We start from the raw sequence: 17,500 nt of genomic DNA, 5'->3' as shown, positions 1-17,500 counted from the left end.
GAGGCAAGCGCCCGCACCAAGGCCGAGCGTGTGCCGATGGTGGTCGAGGCAAGCGCCCGCACCAGGGCCCAGCGTGTGCCGATGGTTGTCGAGGCAAGCGCCCTCACCAAGGCCGAGCGTGTGCCGATGGTGGTCGAGGCAACCGGCCGCACCAAGGGCCGGCGTGTGCCGATGGTGTTCGAGGCAACCGCCCGCACCAGGGCCCAGCGTGTGCCGATGGTGGTCGAGCCAGGAGCCCGCACCAAGGGCCGGCCTGTGCCGATGGTGTTCGGGGCAACCGCCCGCACCAGGGCCCTGCGTGTGCCGATGGTGCTGGGGGCAACCGCCCGGACCAGGGCCCAGCGTGTGCCGATGGTGCTGGGGGCAAGCGCCCGCACCAGGGCCCAGCGTGTGCCGATGGTGCTGGGGGCAACCGCCCGGACCAGGGCCCAACGTGTGCCGATGGTGGTCGAGGGAACCGCCCGCACCAGGGCCCAGCGTGTGCCGATGGTGCTGGGGGCAAGCACCCGCCCCAGGGCCCAGCGTGTGCCGATGGTTATCGGGGCAACCGGTCGCACCAGGGCCCAGGGTCTGCCGATGGTGCTCGAGGCAACCGCCCGCACCAAGGCTCAGCATGTGCCGATTGTGATCGAGGCAACAACCCACACCAGGGCCCAGCTTGTGCCGATGGCGGTCGAGGCAAGTGCCCGTACCGAAGGGCAGCCTATGCCGATGATGGTCGATGCATGTGCCATCACCATGCGTCATCATGTGCCATTGATGGTCGAGGCCTTGGCCGAAGTTCGATTTTGAGCCACGGTGCCCATGCTTGGCTCCAGCATGTGCTGGTGCCGCATTTTTTTCACTCGGGACAGCATCGTCGGAGCATCGCCGGAGCATCGCCGGAGTACCGCCGGAGAACCTGACCGACGGCATTGGGGTTCCGGCGATTGGGAGGGGGGCCGAGGGGGTGTGCGCACATGATGTGCGATGGGTGCTGGTACTTGGCCTTGTGTTGGCCCCCTATCCCTCATCAAACCTCTGAGAATTCACACCCCCTTAAAGAGCATTTGAGATTTTACAGGTTTGCTACCATTAGCCGTTAAAGTGTCTGAAATGGGGACACTTTTTTCAAACGGTCACAAAATCTTCTCTACTTCGAGTTTTTAGCTGAATTTTTTTGTGCACGCCAACAAAAATAGAAGGATCATGCCTACAAAATTTGGGGCCAAAAATCCTTATAAAAAAATTTTAAAAAATCCCGAACCGCAAAAAGTTTCGAAAATCATGAAAAATAGAAAACGAGTCATCTTCCAACGAAACTTCACGTGAAGGCTTAGGGGACCATTGTATGAATTTACAAGCCATAAAAATGGCATTGGCACGGCAGAAATTTGAAGATGTGCCTAAACCCACCAGGGCCCAGCGTGTGCCGATGGTGCTCGAGGCAAGCGCCCGCACCAGGGCCCAGCGTGTGCCGATGGTGGTCGAGGCAACCGTCCGCACCAGGGCCGATAGTGTGCCGATGGTGCTCGAGGCAACCTGTCGCACCAGGGCCCAGCGTGTGCCGATGGTGATCGAGGCAACCTGCCGTACCAGGGCCCAGCGTGTGCCGATGGTGGTCGAGGCAAGCGCCCGCACCAGCGCCCAGCGTGTGCCGATGGTGGTCGAGGCAAGCGCCCGCACCAGCGCCCAGCGTGTGCCGATGGTGCTCGAGGCAACCGACCGCACCAGGGCCCAGCGTGTGCCGATGGTGCTCGAGGCAACTTGCCCCACCAGGGCCCAGCGTGTGCCGATGGCGCTCGAGGCAAGCTCCCGCACCAGGGCCCAGCGTGTGCCGATGGTGCTCGAGGCAACCTGCCGCACCAGGGCCCAGCGTGTGCCGATGGTGGTCGAGGCAAGCGCCCGCACCAGGGCCCAGCGTGTGCCGATGGTGGTCGAGGCAACCTGCCGCACCAGGGCCCAGCGTGTGCCGATGGTGGTCGAGGCAAGCGCCCGCACCAGGGCCCAGCGTGTGCCGATGGTGCTCGAGGCAAGCGCCCGCACCAGGGCCCAGCGTGTGCCGATGGTGGTCGAGGCAACCGACCGCACCAGGGCCCAGCTTTTGCCGATGGTGATCGAGGCAACCGGCCGCTCCAGGGCCCAGCGTGTGCCGATGGTTATCGGGGCAACCCGCCGCACCAGGGCCCAGGGTCTGTCGATGGTGCTCGAGGCAACCGCCCGCACCAAGGCTCAGCATGTGCCGCTGGTGATCGAGGCAACAACCCACACCAGGGCCCAGCTTGTGCCGATGGCGGTCGAGGCAAGTGCCCGTACCGAAGGGCAGCCTATGCCGATGATGGTCGATGCATGTGCCATCACCATGCGTCATCATGTGCCATTGATGGTCGAGGCCTTGGCCGAAGTTCGATTTTGAGCCACGGTGCCCATGCTTGGCTCCAGCATGTGCTGGTGCCGCATTTTTTTCACTCGGGACAGCATCGCCGGAGCATCGCCGGAGCATCGCCGGAGTACCGCCGGAGAACCTGACCGGCGGCATTGGGGTTCCGGCGATTGGGAGGGGGGCCGGGGGGGTGTGCGCACATGATGTGCGATGGGTGCTGGTACTTGGCCTTGTGTTGGCCCCCTATCCCTCATCAAACCTCTGAGAATTCACACCCCCTTAAAGAGCATTTGAGATTTTACAGGTTTGCTACCAGTAGCCGTTAAAGTGTCTGAAATGGGGACACTTTTTTCAAACGGTCACAAAATCTTCTCTACTTCGAGTTTTTAGCTGAATTTTTTTGTGCATGCCAACAAAAATAGAAGGATAATGCCTACAAAATTTGGGGCCAAAAATCCTTATAAAAAAATTTTAAAAAATCCCGAACCGCAAAAAGTTTCGAAAATCATGAAAAATAGAAAACGAGTCATCTTCCAACGAAACTTCACGTGAAGGCTTAGGGGACCATTGTATGAATTTACAAGCCATAAAAATGGCATTGGCACGGCAGAAATTTGAAGATGTGCCTAAACCCACCAGGGCCCAGCGTGTGCCGATGGTGCTCGAGGCAAGCGCCCGCACCAGGGCCCAGCGTGTGCCGATGGTGGTCGAGGCAACCGCCCGCACCAGGGCCGATAGTGTGCCGATGGTGCTCGAGGCAACCTGTCGCACCAGGGCCCAGCGTGTGCCGATGGTGATCGAGGCAACCTGCCGTACCAGGGCCCAGCGTGTGCCGATGGTGGTCGAGGCAAGCGCCCGCACCAGCGCCCAGCGTGTGCCGATGGTGCTCGAGGCAACCGACCGCACCAGGGCCCAGCGTGTGCCGATGGTGCTCGAGGCTGCCGATGATGGTCGAGGCAACCTGCCGCACCAGGGCCCAGCGTGTGCCGATGGTGCTCGAGGCAACCGACCGCACCAGGGCCGAGCGTGTGCCGATGGTGCTCGAGGCAAGCGCCCGCACCAGGGCCCAGCGTGTGCCGATGGTGGTCGAGGCAACCTGCCCCACCAGGGCCCAGCGTGTGCCGATGGTGGTCGAGGCAAGCGCCCGCACCAGGGCCCAGCGTGTGCCGATGGTGGTCGAGGCAAGCGCCCGCACCAGGGCCCAGCGTGTGCCGATGGTGCTCGAGGCAACCGACCGCACCAGGGCCCAGCGTGTGCCGATGGTGGTCGAGGCAAGCGCCCGCACCAGGGCCCAGCGTGTGCCGATGGTGGTCGAGGCTGCCGATGGTGGTCGAGGCAACCTGCCGCACCAGGGCCCAGCGTGTGCCGATGGTGCTCGAGGCAACCGACCGCACCAGGGCCGAGCGTGTGCCGATGGTGCTCGAGGCAAGCTGCCGCACCAGGGCCCAGCGTGTGCCGATGGTGATCGAGGCAACCGCCCGCACCAGGGCCCAGCGTGTGCCGATGGTGATCGAGGCAACCGACCGCACCAGGGCCCAGCGTGTGCCGATGGTGCTCGAGGCAACCTGCCGCACCAGGGCCCAGCGTGTGCCGATGGTGGTCGAGGCAAGCGCCCGCACCAGGGCCCAGCGTGTGCCGATGGTGGTCGAGGCAACCTGCCGCACCAGGGCCCAGCGTGTGCCGATGGTGGTCGAGGCAAGCGCCCGCACCAGGGCCCAGCGTGTGCCGATGGTGCTCGAGGCAAGCGCCCGCACCAGGGCCCAGCGTGTGCCGATGGTGCTCGAGGCAACCGACCGCACCAGGGCCGAGCGTGTGCCGATGGTGCTCGAGGCAAGCGCCCGCACCAGGGCCCAGCGTGTGCCGATGGTGGTCGAGGCAAGCGCCCGCACCAGGGCCCAACGTGTGCCGATGGTGCTGGGGGCAACCGCCCGCACCAGGGCCCAGCGTGTGCCGATGGTGATCGAGGCAAGCGCCCGCACCAGGGCCCAGCGTGTGCCGATGGTGGTCGAGGCAAGCGCCCGCACCAGTGCCCAGCGTGTGCCGATGGTGGTCGAGGCAAGCGCCCGCACCAGGGCCCAGCTTTTGCCGATGGTGATCGAGGCAACCGGCCGCTCCAGGGCCCAGCGTGTGCCGATGGTTATCGGGGCAACCGGCCGCACCAGGGCCCAGCGTCTGCCGATGGTGCTCGAGGCAACCGCCCGCACCAAGGCTCAGCATGTGCCGCTGGTGATCGAGGCAACAACCCACACCAGGGCCCAGCTTGTGCCGATGGCGGTCGAGGCAAGTGCCCGTACCGAAGGGCAGCCTATGCCGATGATGGTCGATGCATGTGCCATCACCATGCGTCATCATGTGCCATTGATGGTCGAGGCCTTGGCCGAAGTTCGATTTTGAGCCACGGTGCCCATGCTTGGCTCCAGCATGTGCTGGTGCCGCATTTTTTTCACTCGGGACAGCATCGCCGGAGCATCGCCGGAGCATCGCCGGAGTACCGCCGGAGAACCTGACCGGCGGCATTGGGGTTCCGGCGATTGGGAGGGGGGCCGGGGGGGTGTGCGCACATGAGGTGCGATGGGTGCTGGTACTTGGCCTTGTGTTGGCCCCCTATCCCTCATCAAACCTCTGAGAATTCACACCCCCTTAAAGAGCGTTTGAGATTTTACAGGTTTGCTGCCAGTAGCCGTTAAAGTGTCTGAAACGGGGACACTTTTTTCAAACGGTCACAAAATCTTCTCTACTTCGAGTTTTTAGCTGAATTTTTTTGTGCATGCCAACAAAAATAGAAGGATCATGCCTACAAAATTTGGGGCCAAAAATCCTTATAAAAAAATTTTAAAAAATCCCGAACCGGAAAAAGTTTCGAAAATCATGAAAAATAGAAAACGAGTCATCTTCCAACGAAACTTCACGTGAAGGCTTAGGGGACCATTGTATGAATTTACAAGCCATAAAAATGGCATTGGCACGGCAGAAATTTGAAGATGTGCCTAAACCCACCAGGGCCCAGCGTGTGCCGATGGTGCTCGAGGCAAGCGCCCGCACCAGGGCCCAGCGTGTGCCGATGGTGCTCGAGGCAAGCGCCCGCACCAGGGCCCAGCGTGTGCCGATGGTGGTCGAGGCAACCGCCCGCACCGAGGGCCAACGTGAGCCGATGGTGGTCGAGGCAACCGCCCGCACCAGCTCGAGGCATGTGCCCACACCAAGGCCCGGCATGTATCGATGGTGTTCGACGTAGGGGCCATCTTCTGCTGATGGTGGTCGAGGCAAGAGCCCGCACCAAGGGCCAGCGTGTGCCCATGGCGCTCGAGGCAACCGTCCGCACCAGGGCCCAACGTGTGCCGATGGTGGTCGAGGCAACCGCCCGCACCAGGGCCCAGCGTGTGCCGATGGTGCTCGAGGCAACCGCCCGCACCAAAGGCCGGCTTGTGCCGATGGTGTTCGAGGCAACCGCCCGCACCAGGGCCCAGCGTGTGCCGATGGTGGTCGAGGCAACCGCCAGCACCAGGGCCCAGCGTGTGCCGATGGTGGTCGAGGCAACCGCCCGCACCAAGGCCGAGCGTGTGCCGATGGTGGTCGAGGCAACCGCCCGCACCAGGGCCCAGCGTGTGCCGATGGTGGTCGAGGCAAGCGCCCGCACCAAGGCCGAGCGTGTGCCGATGGTGGTCGAGGCAAGCGCCCGCACCAGGGCCCAGCGTGTGCCGATGGTTGTCGAGGCAAGCGCCCTCAACAAGGCCGAGCGTGTGCCGATGGTGGTCGAGGCAACCGGCCGCACCAAGGGCCGGCGTGTGCCGATGGTGTTCGAGGCAACCGCCCGCACCAGGGCCCAGCGTGTGCCGATGGTGGTCAAGCCAGGAGCCCGCACCAAGGGCCGGCCTGTGCCGATGGTGTTCGGGGCAACCGCCCGCACCAGGGCCCTGCGTGTGCCGATGGTGCTGGGGGCAACCGCCCGCACCAGGGCCCAGCGTGTGCCGATGGTGCTGGGGGCAAGCGCCCGCACCAGGGCCCAGCGTGTGCCGATGGTGCTGGGGGCAACCGCCCGGACCAGGGCCCAACGTGTGCCGATGGTGGTCGAGGGAACCGCCCGCACCAGGGCCCAGCGTGTGCCGATGGTGCTGGGGGCAAGCACCCGCCCCAGGGCCCAGCGTGTGCCGATGGTTATCGGGGCAACCGGTCGCACCAGGGCCCAGGGTCTGCCGATGGTGCTCGAGGCAACCGCCCGCACCAAGGCTCAGCATGTGCCGATTGTGATCGAGGCAACAACCCACACCAGGGCCCAGCTTGTGCCGATGGTGGTCGAGGCAAGTGCCCGTACCGAAGGGCAGCCTATGCCGATGATGGTCGATGCATGTGCCATCACCAAGCGTCATCATGTGCCATTGATGGTCGAGGCCTTGGCCGAAGTTCGATTTTGAGCCACGGTGCCCATGCTTGGCTCCAGCATGTGCTGGTGCCGCATTTTTTTCACTCGGGACAGCATCGCCGGAGCATCGCCGGAGCATCGCCGGAGTACCGCCGGAGAACCTGACCGGCGGCATTGGGGTTCCGGCGATTGGGAGGGGGGCCGGGGGGGTGTGCGCACATGATGTGCGATGGGTGCTGGTACTTGGCCTTGTGTTGGCCCCCTATCCCTCATCAAACCTCTGAGAATTCACACCCCCTTAAAGAGCATTTGAGATTTTACAGGTTTGCTACCAGTAGCCGTTAAAGTGTCTGAAATGGGGACACTTTTTTCAAACGGTCACAAAATCTTCTCTACTTCGAGTTTTTAGCTGAATTTTTTTGTGCATGCCAACAAAAATAGAAGGATCATGCCTACAAAATTTGGGGCCAAAAATCCTTATAAAAAAATTTTAAAAAATCCCGAACCGCAAAAAGTTTCGAAAATCATGAAAAATAGAAAACGAGTCATCTTCCAACGAAACTTCACGTGAAGGCTTAGGGGACCATTGTATGAATTTACAAGCCATAAAAATGGCATTGGCACGGCAGAAATTTGAAGATGTGCCTAAACCCACCAGGGCCCAGCGTGTGCCGATGGTGCTCGAGGCAAGCGCCCGCACCAGGGCCCAGCGTGTGCCGATGGTGCTCGAGGCAAGCGCCCGCACCAGGGCCCAGCGTGTGCCGATGGTGGTCGAGGCAACCGCCCGCACCAGGGCCGATAGTGTGCCGATGGTGCTCGAGGCAACCTGTCGCACCAGGGCCCAGCGTGTGCCGATGGTGATCGAGGCAACCTGCCGTACCAGGGCCCAGCGTGTGCCGATGGTGGTCGAGGCAAGCGCCCGCACCAGCGCCCAGCGTGTGCCGATGGTGCTCGAGGCAACCGACCGCACCAGGGCCCAGCGTGTGCCGATGGTGCTCGAGGCAACTTGCCCCACCAGGGCCCAGCGTGTGTCGATGGCGCTCGAGGCAAGCTCCCGCACCAGGGCCCAGCGTGTGCCGATGGTGCTCGAGGCAACCTGCCGCACCAGGGCCCAGCGTGTGCGGATGGTGCTCGAGGCAAGCGCCCGAGGCAACCGACCGCACCGGGGCCGAGCGTGTGCCGATGGTGGTCGAGGCAAGCGCCCGCACCAGGGCCCAGCGTGTGCCGATGGTGGTCGAGGCTGCCGATGATGGTCGAGGCAACCTGTCGCACCAGGGCCCAGCGTGTGCCGATGGTGCTCGAGGCAACCGACCGCACCAGGGCCGAGCGTGTGCCGATGGTGCTCGAGGCAAGCGCCCGCACCAGGGCCCAGCGTGTGCCGATGGTGGTCGAGGCAACCTGCCGCACCAGGGCCCAGCGTGTGCCGATGGTGGTCGAGGCAAGCGCCCGCACCAGGGCCCAGCGTGTGCCGATGGTGGTCGAGGCAACCGCCCGCACCAGGGCCCAGCGTGTGCCGATGGTGGTCGAGGCAAGCGCCCGCACCAGGGCCCAGCGTGTGCCGATGGTGCTCGAGGCAACCGACCGCACCAGGGCCCAGCGTGTGCCGATGGTGGTCGAGGCAAGCGCCCGCACCAGGGCCCAGCGTGTGCCGATGGTGGTCGAGGCTGCCGATGGTGGTCGAGGCAACCTGCCGCACCAGGGCCCAGCGTGTGCCGATGGTGCTCGAGGCAACCGACCGCACCAGGGCCGAGCGTGTGCCGATGGTGCTCGAGGCAAGCTGCCGCACCAGGGCCCAGCGTGTGCCGATGGTGATCGAGGCAACCGCCCGCACCAGGGCCCAGCGTGTGCCGATGGTGATCGAGGCAACCGACCGCACCAGGGCCCAGCGTGTGCCGATGGTGCTCGAGGCAACCTGCCGCACCAGGGCCCAGCGTGTGCCGATGGTGGTCGAGGCAAGCGCCCGCACCAGGGCCCAGCGTGTGCCGATGGTGGTCGAGGCAACCTGCCGCACCAGGGCCCAGCGTGTGCCGATGGTGGTCGAGGCAAGCGCCCGCACCAGGGCCCAGCGTGTGCCGATGGTGCTCGAGGCAAGCGCCCGCACCAGGGCCCAGCGTGTGCCGATGGTGGTCGAGGCAACCGACCGCACCAGGGCCCAGCTTTTGCCGATGGTGATCGAGGCAACCGGCCGCTCCAGGGCCCAGCGTGTGCCGATGGTTATCGGGGCAACCCGCCGCACCAGGGCCCAGGGTCTGCCGATGGTGCTCGAGGCAACCGCCCGCACCAAGGCTCAGCATGTGCCGCTGGTGATCGAGGCAACAACCCACACCAGGGCCCAGCTTGTGCCGATGGCGGTCGAGGCAAGTGCCCGTACCGAAGGGCAGCCTATGCCGATGATGGTCGATGCATGTGCCATCACCATGCGTCATCATGTGCCATTGATGGTCGAGGCCTTGGCCGAAGTTCGATTTTGAGCCACGGTGCCCATGCTTGGCTCCAGCATGTGCTGGTGCCGCATTTTTTTCACTCGGGACAGCATCGCCGGAGCATCGCCGGAGCATCGCCGGAGTACCGCCGGAGAACCTGACCGGCGGCATTGGGGTTCCGGCGATTGGGAGGGGGGCCGGGGGGGTGTGCGCACATGATGTGCGATGGGTGCTGGTACTTGGCCTTGTGTTGGCCCCCTATCCCTCATCAAACCTCTGAGAATTCACACCCCCTTAAAGAGCATTTGAGATTTTACAGGTTTGCTACCAGTAGCCGTTAAAGTGTCTGAAATGGGGACACTTTTTTCAAACGGTCACAAAATCTTCTCTACTTCGAGTTTTTAGCTGAATTTTTTTGTGCATGCCAACAAAAATAGAAGGATCATGCCTACAAAATTTGGGGCCAAAAATCCTTATAAAAAAATTTTAAAAAATCCCGAACCGCAAAAAGTTTCGAAAATCATGAAAAATAGAAAACGAGTCATCTTCCAACGAAACTTCACGTGAAGGCTTAGGGGACCATTGTATGAATTTACAAGCCATAAAAATGGCATTGGCACGGCAGAAATTTGAAGATGTGCCTAAACCCACCAGGGCCCAGCGTGTGCCGATGGTGCTCGAGGCAAGCGCCCGCACCAGGGCCCAGCGTGTGCCGATGGTGCTCGAGGCAAGCGCCCGTACCAGGGCCCAGCGTGTGCCGATGGTGGTCGAGGCAACCGCCCGCACCAGGGCCGATAGTGTGCCGATGGTGCTCGAGGCAACCTGTCGCACCAGGGCCCAGCGTGTGCCGATGGTGATCGAGGCAACCTGCCGTACCAGGGCCCAGCGTGTGCCGATGGTGGTCGAGGCAAGCGCCCGCACCAGCGCCCAGCGTGTGCCGATGGTGCTCGAGGCAACCGACCGCACCAGGGCCCAGCGTGTGCCGATGGTGCTCGAGGCTGCCGATGATGGTCGAGGCAACCTGCCGCACCAGGGCCCAGCGTGTGCCGATGGTGCTCGAGGCAACCGACCGCACCAGGGCCGAGCGTGTGCCGATGGTGCTCGAGGCAAGCGCCCGCACCAGGGCCCAGCGTGTGCCGATGGTGGTCGAGGCAACCTGCCGCACCAGGGCCCAGCGTGTGCCGATGGTGGTCGAGGCAAGCGCCCGCACCAGGGCCCAGCGTGTGCCGATGGTGGTCGAGGCAACCGCCCGCACCAGGGCCCAGCGTGTGCCGATGGTGGTCGAGGCAAGCGCCCGCACCAGGGCCCAGCGTGTGCCGATGGTGCTCGAGGCAACCGACCGCACCAGGGCCCAGCGTGTGCCGATGGTGGTCGAGGCAAGCGCCCGCACCAGGGCCCAGCGTGTGCCGATGGTGGTCGAGGCTGCCGATGGTGGTCGAGGCAACCTGCCGCACCAGGGCCCAGCGTGTGCCGATGGTGCTCGAGGCAACCGACCGCACCAGGGCCGAGCGTGTGCCGATGGTGCTCGAGGCAAGCTGCCGCACCAGGGCCCAGCGTGTGCCGATGGTGATCGAGGCAACCGCCCGCACCAGGGCCCAGCGTGTGCCGATGGTGATCGAGGCAACCGACCGCACCAGGGCCCAGCGTGTGCCGATGGTGCTCGAGGCAACCTGCCGCACCAGGGCCCAGCGTGTGCCGATGGTGGTCGAGGCAAGCGCCCGCACCAGGGCCCAGCGTGTGCCGATGGTGGTCGAGGCAACCTGCCGCACCAGGGCCCAGCGTGTGCCGATGGTGGTCGAGGCAAGCGCCCGCACCAGGGCCCAGCGTGTGCCGATGGTGCTCGAGGCAAGCGCCCGCACCAGGGCCCAGCGTGTGCCGATGGTGCTCGAGGCAACCGACCGCACCAGGGCCGAGCGTGTGCCGATGGTGCTCGAGGCAAGCGCCCGCACCAGGGCCCAGCGTGTGCCGATGGTGGTCGAGGCAAGCGCCCGTGTCACGGACCTAAGGGGGAGTCCTGAATCCCACATCGAACATAATAGGAGGGTCACTGGGGTATAAAAGGGTTCACACCATCTCCGCCTTGTGAGGCGCCTTTTGTAGGACAAAACCGTGAGGCAAGGGAGGCCAGAGCGGACAATACCTCACAAGGGTGTGAACCGTGGCGGTCAGGCTGATCCGGGACGCCGGAAGGGTGAATGCCCGGGTCCCGGAGCCGCGCGGGTTCGGAGCTTGAGTCTCGACCCGTGACAAGTGTCACGGGCTCCGACCTTAGACTCAGAATCCGTGCGGCCTTAGGCTTGGAATCTCGTCCTTGATGCCTAAGTCAGCCTAAAACACAAGCGTGCGGGCACTAGAACAAAGGGAAGGGCTGATTACGCAAGTTAAAGAGAAACAGGACAGGAAAAACAGAATTCTGGAAATGCTCTTGTATTCACTGAAACAGAAGTGTTTGATGGTGTACAAATGAGGGTGGAGCAGCCCTCTATTTATAGTTGAGGCTCCAGCTACAACTTAATGGCAAATCCCTAAAATAAAGGCTACAATCATGGGATTACATTTAATCAAGATGCTGGTTCCTGATTTTCAGGGTCAACCAAATCTGCCAGGATGCTGATGCTGATCCTGCCTGGTTCCAGAAGCTTCCCTTGCGTATCCAGCACCTCGGGCCCTTCTGGATGTGGTGCGGGCAGCCCAAATGCCAGGCCTTGGTCTCATGAGTTGGCCTGCAAGATGGGCGGGCGTTTGGAGCTCGTTTGATAGGCTTTGCGCACTGATACCCGCCAGCACGCCTGGTCTGCGGGCCTTAGCTGCTGGCTCGCCTGCTGGTCTGGCTGATGTGCCTGGCGCGCCCGCCCAGGGCGTGACATTCTCCCCCACCTGATTCCGCAACGCCCTCGTTGCGTCTTCTGCATGGTACTGCCTGATCTGGTCCCCGAACTGCCATAAGTCCTCTGCTGGTTCCCAGCTCGCCTCACTATCTGGAAGCCCCTTCCAGCGCACCAAGTACTCATGTCTTGGTTGATAGTTCTTCCGTCTCACTTCCCGGTCAGCCATAATGCTGTGGACCTCCTTCTCATATGAGGCCCTTGCTCCCAACGGTGCACGCTTTGACTCTGCCCGTCCTGGATCTCCCTCATCCTCATGGAACGGCTTGAGCATGCTCACATGGAACACCGGGTGTACCCTCGGCTTGGGTGGCATATCCAGCTTGTAGGCAACCTTGCCTACTCTCTTGACTACTCGGAAAGGTCCCTCATACCTCCGGACTAGGCCTTTGTGCAGCCCCCTGTGGCGCACAATGGGATGCAGCTTCACCAACACCAAGTCTCCAACCTGGAACTGCACATCCCGCCTCTTCTGGTCTGCCCACTTCTTCGACCTCTTGGCCGCCTTGTGTAGACAAACTCTGGCCAAGTCAGCTTGCTCCTGCCATGCCTTGGCAAACTTGTATGCTGCTGGATTCGGCCCTGTATAACCTGCAGCAATCGAACCGGGTGTTAGTGGTTGTTGCCCTGTCACAACCTCAAATGGGCTCTGGTTCGTTGCCTCGCTCCTTTGCAAGTTGTAGGAAAACTGCGCAATATCCAGTAGCTTTGGCCAGTCCCTTTGTGTGGCACTCACATAGTGCCTGAGGTAGACCTCCAGTAGTCCATTCACACGTTCTGTCTGCCCATCGGTCTGCGGATGCATGCTGGTGGAAAAGTTCAAGTCTGACCCCAACAGCTTGAACAACTCAGTCCAGAACCTGCCCGTGAAACGCCCGTCCCGATCACTAACAATGGTCCTCGGCACTCCCCAGTACTTCACCATGTTCTTCAGGAACAATCGAGCTGCCTCCTCGGCTGGGCACTCCTTGGTTGCTGGAATGAAGATTCCATATTTGGAAAACCTGTCCACCACTACCATGATGCTTCCAAACCCCTCTGTCTTGGGTAGACCGACTATAAAGTCCAGAGAAACACTCTCCCATGGTCGCTCTGGCACTGGCAATGGCTCCAAGAGACCCCCTGGTTTCTTGAGCTCCACCTTGTCCTGTTGGCACACAAGACAAGTCTTCACATAGGCCTCCACATCGTCCCTCATGTGCGGCCAGTAGTACCGGTCCTCGATCAGCGCCAAGGTGCGGCTCACTCCTGGGTGTCCAGCCCACCTTGAATCATGACACTCTTGTAAAACTTCCTTGCGGAGCTTCCCGTGCTGCGGTACAAACAGTCTACTGCCCCTGGTGTACAGCAACCCATCCTGCAACCAAAACCGCCTAGTCTTACCTTGCTGGGCGTACTCCATCAGAGCCTTGGCTGTAGGATCATGCGCAAGTCCCTCCTTGATGCGCGGCACCAGTGACCCCTCTGGTTGGCTAATGGCAGCAAGGTTAGCCTTTCTGCTCAGGGCGTCTGCCACTAGGTTCGCCCGCCCCGGCTTGTACTCCATCTGAAAATCAAATTCCGCAAGAAAATCTTGCCATCTCGCCTGCTTGGGGGACAGCTTCTTCTGCGTCTGGAAGTAGCTGGTTGCCACATTGTCCGTCCTCACCACGAACCTCGACCCCAACAGGTAATGGCGCCAAGTGCGCAAGCAGTGCACCACTGCAGTCATCTCCTTCTCTTGGACCGTGTACTTGCGTTCAGTCTCGTTCAGCTTCCTGCTCTCAAACGCGACTGGACGTCCCTCTTGCATCAACACGCCCCCTATGGCAAAGTCTGATGCGTCCGTATGCACCTCATACGGCTTGGCATGGTCTGGCAAGGCCAAGACTGGCTCCTCGGTCACAGCCCGCTTCAACCTGTCAAAGGCTTCCTGGCACCCTGCGCTCCACTCCCATGCTCTCCCTTTCTTGAGCAAGTCAGTCAATGGCGTGGCTATTGCTGAGTGACCCTTGATGAAGCGCCTGTAGTAGTTAACCAGCCCAAGGAACGATCTCAACTCAGTGACCTTGGCTGGTGGTTGCCACTCCAGGATGGCGTCTATCTTGCCTTCATCCATGCGTATCCTGCCACCTCCCACTATGTGGCCCAGGAATGGGATCTCCTGCTGGGCGAATGAGCACTTCTCCCTCTTGACAAACAGCTTGTGCGCCCGCAACACCTCGAACACCTGTCTCAAGTGGTCTACATGCTCTCCCAAAGTCTGGCTGTAGATCACAATGTCATCCAAATAAACCACAACAAACCGATCAAGGAATGACTGAAGTACCTTGTTCATAAGGGTGCAGAATGTTGCTGGGGCATTCGTGAGTCCGAAAGGCATCACCAAGAACTCATACGAACCATACCGAGTGACACATGCTGTCTTTTGCTCATCTCCCTCCGCGATCCTGACTTGATAATAGCCTGACCTCAAATCCAGCTTGGTGAACCACCTTGCGCTCCCAAGTTGATCGAACAAGTCCGCAATGAGTGGGATGGGGTACTTGTTCTTGATGGTCAGCTTGTTCAAAGCCCGGTAGTCTATGCACAGCCGCAACGACCCATCATGCTTGCGCTGGAATAGAACCGGTGCACCATAGGGTGCTTTCGATGGCCTGATGAAGCCAGCATCAACTAACTCCTTGAGCTGCTTCCTCAACTCCTCCAACTCTGGTGGAGACATTCGGTAAGGGGCTCTGGCTGGTGGCTTGGCCTCGGACACCAGCTCGATCTTGTGGTCCACCTCCCTCTTAGGTGGTAGCTTGCTAGGCAGCTTTGCGGGCATCACATCACTAAAGGTCTTCAGCACCTTTAGCACCTCCAAGGGTGACTCGGTCTCCTTCTCCCTTGGCTCATCATATTTCAGGGCTGCCAAGAAGGTGTCTACTTGTCTGCTTACCGCCTTGGCAAATTGGATGGCTGACACCACCCGTGACCCAACTCCAGACCCTCTCCTCAATGGTACTAGGCATTGGCACCGTGCATCCAAGATGCAAACACAATCGGCAAAAGGCACAAGGAGGGCGTTAATCCGAACAAGGAAATCCAACCCAATCACAAACTCATAGTCGTCAAGGGGTATTACCTCAATGGTCTCCTTGCCTTTCCAATCTCCAAGCTGCAACTCCACTCCCCGTGCTACTCCAATGGCTGGAACTTCCTTGGAGTTCACCGTCTTAATGGTACCAGTCCCTTTCTGCACCTTCAGTCCGAGCTTCCGGGCTCCATCACCTGAAATAAAAAGATGTGAGGCACCTGTGTCCACCAGTGCGCTCACCTTCTGACCCGCAACCATCAGATCCGCAAACATCAAGCCCTTTGGCTTGCGGCTCCCCTTACTCTGGACAGCATTGAGCACCAACGACCCAAGCTTTGCTGCCCCTGACTCTGGCTCCTCGTCAGACTCCCTGTCTACAGCAGCCAGCTTGCCCTTCTGCGGGCAATTGCGTGCTATGTGGCTCCCTCCACATAGGTAACATGCTAGTGGCTCTCGGTCCCCCTTTGCTTTCCACTTGCCTGCTGATGGCTTCCTCTCGCCATCCTTGGTTGAACGGTCTCGGTCTCCATCCTTGGACTCCCGGTCACGGTCCTTCCCATTGGACTGCTTCTTCCGGTCCCTATCGTCCCTGCCCTTACCCTTGGGCTTGGTGGACTCGAACTTGTTCAGAGGCTTGAACTCTATCAACGCCTCGGCAGTGGTCATGGCTTTAGCCAAGTCATGAACTCCCCTCCTTTGTAGCTCATGCTTCACCCACGGCTTCAGCCCATCCATGAAAGCAAAGAATGCGTCCTTCTCGCCTAGATCCGAGATCTGTAGCATCAGTTCAGAGAATTTTTGAACATACTCTCTTATGTTCCCTTGCTGGCTCAACCTGCGCAACTTTGCCCGTGCCTCATCATCGGCATACTCCGGGTAAAATTGTTCTCTGAACTCCTTTTGGAACTCTGCCCAGGTTCCAATCTTGGCATTCCCACGCCTGACATCATCACACCTGCGCCTCCACCACAATAAGGCTACATCAGTGAGATACATAGCAGCGGTGCTTACCTTTATCGCCTCGTCTTGCATGCCCATGGCCTGGAAGTACTGCTCCATACCCCAAAGGTAGTTGTCTACTTCTTTGGCCGCCCTAGTCCCCTTAAACTCCTTAGGCTTGGGGACATCCAATCTGGATCTGGACACTCCAGCAAACATGCCATTCCCAATGGCAGTCTTGCAAGTAACGAGCTCACTGGTAAGCTCCTCCATCCGCTGGCGCATGGCCTCCATGCCATGGCGCATGGCCTCCATGCCATCTCGCAAAGTCAGAACTTCCGCCTCCAAGGATTCATTCTTTCGGGTGATCTCATCCAGGCCATTGTTGAGAGCAGCTGCTAGCTCACTTTGGATCTCCTCCCCCATGGAGTCTAGCGATGCAATGTGAGTTTCTACTTCCTCTAGCTTCTCCCCCATGTCGCCTATGGTCACCTCCACCTTGGCCAGCCTACCGTCCATGGTAGACCAGATATCTCTAGAACCAGCTTTCTTGCCTCTTCCTCGCCCATGCTCCTGGGCCTCTGGTTGTTGGCTAGCAACGTCGCTTTGGGATGCCATCTCCTCAATCACGATCTAACCTGCATAACACAAACACGCAGAATCGAACTTGCTCTGATACCAACTGTCACGGGCTCCGACCTTAGACTCAGAATCCGTGCGGCCTTAGGCTTGGAATCTCGTCCTTGATGCCTAAGTCAGCCTAAAACACAAGCGTGCGGGCACTAGAACAAAGGGAAGGGCTGATTACGCAAGTTAAAGAGAAACAGGACAGGAAAAACAGAATTCTGGAAATGCTCTTGTATTCACTGAAACAGAAGTGTTTGATGGTGTACAAATGAGGGTGGAGCAGCCCTCTATTTATAGTTGAGGCTCCAGCTACAACTTAATGGCAAATCCCTAAAATAAAGGCTACAATCATGGGATTACATTTAATCAAGATGCTGGTTCCTGATTTTCAGGGTCAACCAAATCTGCCAGGATGCTGATGCTGATCCTGCCTGGTTCCAGAAGCTTCCCTTGCGTATCCAGCACCTCGGGCCCTTCTGGATGTGGTGCGGGCAGCCCAAATGCCAGGCCTTGGTCTCATGAGTTGGCCTGCAAGATGGGCGGGCGTTTGGAGCTCGTTTGATAGGCTTTGCGCACTGATACCCGCCAGCACGCCTGGTCTGCGGGCCTTAGCTGCTGGCTCGCCTGCTGGTCTGGCTGATGTGCCTGGCGCGCCCGCCCAGGGCGTGACACCCGCACCAGGGCCCAACGTGTGCCGATGGTGCTGGGGGCAACCGCCCGCACCAAGGCCCAGCGTGTGCCGATGGTGATCGAGGCAAGCGCCCGCACCAGGGCCCAGCGTGTGCCGATGGTGGTCGAGGCAAGCGCCCGCACCAGTGCCCAGCATGTGCCGATGGTGGTCGAGGC

The sequence above is a fragment of the Durio zibethinus genome, unplaced genomic scaffold (assembly GCF_047325235.1).
Source record: "Durio zibethinus cultivar Kanyao isolate XHJ-2024 unplaced genomic scaffold, ASM4732523v1 HiC_scaffold_387, whole genome shotgun sequence".
Lineage (NCBI taxonomy): Eukaryota > Viridiplantae > Streptophyta > Magnoliopsida > Malvales > Malvaceae > Durio > Durio zibethinus.
This window is presented reverse-complemented; position numbering follows the sequence as displayed.